We start from the raw sequence: 3,620 nt of genomic DNA, 5'->3' as shown, positions 1-3,620 counted from the left end.
AGTATCGTTAGACCCAGAATCACCGTAAACCAATTTGAAATTAAGCCAGCTTTGCTTAATATGTTGCAAAATAATGTAACATTTTACGGGTTACCTAACGAAAATCCTAACACCCATTTAACAAATTTCCTTGAAATTTGTGACACTTTTAAAATCCCAGATGTGACTGCAGAAGCAATCAAACTTCGCCTCTTTCCTTTCACTTTGAAGGATAGAGCCAAAGAATGGTTAACTTCTATGCCAGCCGCAACTTTTGCCATTTGGGAACAATTAGCCCAAGTATTTTTATCAAAATATTTTCCTTTAGCAAAAACCGCAAGAATCATAAAAGAGTTAACATCTTTTTCTCAAAATGATAATGAGACTCTTTATGAGACTTGGGAACGTTTTAAAGAACTTCAACGTTTATGCCCACACCACCAATTACCCGCTGAACTTTTAATGCAAACATTTTACAATGGACTAAATCCTACAACTAGGGGTTCATTAGATGCTATGTCGGGAGGGCTATTTATGAAGAAAACATCAGCCCAAACAAGAGAACCTTTGGAGGAAATGGCAATCAACAGCAGTATGTGGCCCGTGGAATGTGGACATATACCGGTGGAAAAACCATCATCCTCAACCACACCATCAGTTAAAGGTATAGTTGAACTTGATCCAGTTGCGATGTTACAAGACCAATTTTCTGCCTTATCGCACAAAATTGATAGGTTTATGGCACCGTGTGATTCTCATGGTAATCCAATCCAAACAGATATGGATAACGAAAACATGAGTGAGGTCGAGCAGGTAAATTTTGTCCAAGGGCAAAACCAAACTAATAATCCTTATTCTAATACTTATAATTCTGGATGGAGGAATCATCCTAACTTTAACTGGAAAGATAACAATAACAATAATGCAAGTGCTAATCAAAATCGTACCACTAATTATCAAAATCAGTCAAGAGATACGATTAACACTTTATATTCTAAAATCGACAAGTTTATAGATGCTGTGGAAAAATAAGTAATCACGACGATGGTTTTAAACGGATCGAAAATAAATTCGATCAGCTTATAAAAAACCACTCATCTAGCATCCATAATTTGGAGGTTCAAATTGGTCAACTTGCTAAATCAATTCCATCCCGTAAAGAGGGAAGTCTTCCCAGCCATACGGAAGAAAATCCGAAAGAGCAAGTAAAGGCTATCACTCTTCGTTCAGGGAAGAATTATCAAGGGCCGAAAATGCCCAAAGATGCAACTACCAGAAACTGATTTACCAAAGTCCAAAGAAGATATCTTAAACACAAATAGTTCACCATTTGACACAAGTACCAAAACTTTTGTACCCAAACCACCTTTTCCGCACAAAGTCCGAAATAAGGACTATGACAAACAACTTCTAACGTTTTTAGATAAACTTAAAAATTTGCACATCAATTTAACGTTTATGGATGCAATCACACAAATTCCTAACTATGGTAAGTTTTTAAAAGATTTAATTTCAAAGAAAATCAGTTGGGAAGGAATTTCATCCATTTCGTTAACTGAAGACTGTAGATCAATCGTGTCAAGTAATTTGCCCACTAAACTCAAAGATCCCGGATGTTTTACTATTCCGTGTAAGTTGGGAGATATTGAATTCCCAAGTTGTCTTTGTGATTTAGGAGCAAGTATAAACTTAATGTTGCTGTCTATTTTTAACAAGTTAGGTTTAAAAGAAGATATCAAACGTACCAATAAGGTTTTGCAATTAGCGGATCAAACCACTAAGAAACCATATGGTATTATTGAAGATGTTTTAGTCAAATTCGATAAATTTATTTTTCCTACCGATTTTGTTATATTAGACTTTGCATATGATGTAAATTCCCAAGTTGTCTTTGTGATTTAGGAGCAAGTATAAACTTAATGTCGTTGTCTATTTTTAACAAGTTAGGTTTAGAAGAAGATATCAAACGTACCAATATGGTTTTGCAATTAGCGGATCAAACCACTAAGAAACCATATGGTATAATTGAAGATGTTTTAGTCAAAGTCGATAAATTTATTTTTCCTACCGATTTTGTTATATTAGACTTTGCATATGATGTAAATTGCCCTTTAATTTTCGGTAGACCATTTATGAACACAAGACGTGCTCTCGTAGATGTGTCGGAAGGGAAGGTAGTTTTAAGGATATGAGAAGATAAGATTGAGTTTAATATGAACAAAGCGATGAAATACCCTATGGAGGAATTCACTTGTATGAAACTTGATTTAGTCGAGGAATGTGTCAATGACTTTATTCAAAGTGAAGAAATAATTGAACCTATAATGGGTGAGGAATTAGAAGATAAAGACCCAGAGCTTTTGATTCGAGAAGATGGACCAGTTTCGCCTTCAATTGTAATACCCCCTAAATTAGAACTTAAGGAGTTACCCAGTCATTTGAGGTACGCTTTCTTAGACGAAGGCGATTCTCTACCTATAATTATTTCTAACAAATTAACAAATGGTCAAGAAGAAAAATTGAAAGAAATTGTTAGAAATAGGATAGGAAGTATGGGATGGCAACTTTCAGACTTAAAAGGAATTAATCCTAGTATCGTAATGCATAGAATTCACTTAGAAGAGGATAAGCCACCTAAAGCGGATAGGCAAAGACGATTAAATCCGAACATGAAAGAGGTAGTAAAAAATGAGATTACTAAACTTCTCGACAATGGAATCATTTATCCGATTTCGGATAGTGAATGAGTTAGTCCAATCCATTGTGTACCCAAAAAAGGAGGCATAACTGTTGTAAGAAATGACGAAGGTGAACTGATACCTACACGAACCACCACTGGTTTGAGGGTTTGTATAGACTATAGGAACCTAAACAAAGCAACTAGGAAAGATCATTTTCCTTTACCTTTCATTGATCAAATGATCGAAAGGATAGCCGGTCATGCATTTTATTATTTCTTAGACGGTTATTCCGGATTCTTTCAAATTTATATTTACCCGGATGACCAAGATAAAACAACCTTCACGTGTCCTTACGGAACATTTGCATATAGGAGAATGCCTTTTGGTCTACGTAATGCACCAGCAACATTTCAACGATGGATGATTTTTCAGTTTATGGAGATTCTTTCGATGCATATTTACAGAACTTAGATAAAGTATTGTCTAGATGTGAAGAAACGAATTTAGTATTAAATTGGGAAAAATGTCATTTCATGGTAGACGAAGGAATTGTTTTAGGTCATAAGATATCTGAAAAAGGTTTAGAAGTGGATAGAGCAAATACTTCAGTTATAGAAAAATTACTGATAGGGGCATTTCGTCCCTATCTTTTAGCGTGGTTTACGGTCTATTTTCGAGCTAAATAAATAAGTTTAATTACAAAAATAATGCGTTTTAATAAAATAATGAAATAAAAATAAAAACTGAGCTTTCGGGTAATTTCCTTTATTTTTAGTTGAATTTAGAGAATAAAATGTCAAGCTAACTCGGCTCGTGAGAAGTATATTTTGCAGGTACAAAATGCAATACACGTAGGGCGTATTCCAACACACGCAGGGCGTATTTCCATACACGCGGGGTGTGCAGACAAGCGAGTCAGAAATGATTGATCAATCCTGAACCACCACATGGGTCTACTCA

The 3,620-nt window shown here is 35.1% G+C and overlaps 1 non-coding gene across 1 annotated transcript; it reads right to left on the bottom strand.

The window, feature by feature from the left end:
• Positions 1 to 318: 318 nt before the first annotated feature.
• Positions 319 to 425, bottom strand: LOC136216087 (small nucleolar RNA R71). Its single transcript, XR_010683080.1, has one exon. It is a non-coding gene; the product is annotated as a small nucleolar RNA R71 (small nucleolar RNA).
• Positions 426 to 3,620: the final 3,195 nt, after the last annotated feature.

This window comes from Euphorbia lathyris, chromosome 1, assembly GCF_963576675.1.
Source record: "Euphorbia lathyris chromosome 1, ddEupLath1.1, whole genome shotgun sequence".
NCBI classification, from domain to species: Eukaryota; Viridiplantae; Streptophyta; class Magnoliopsida; order Malpighiales; family Euphorbiaceae; genus Euphorbia; species Euphorbia lathyris.
The sequence above is the reverse complement of the archived record's forward strand: the minus strand, read 5'-3'. Positions and strand labels throughout refer to the sequence as shown.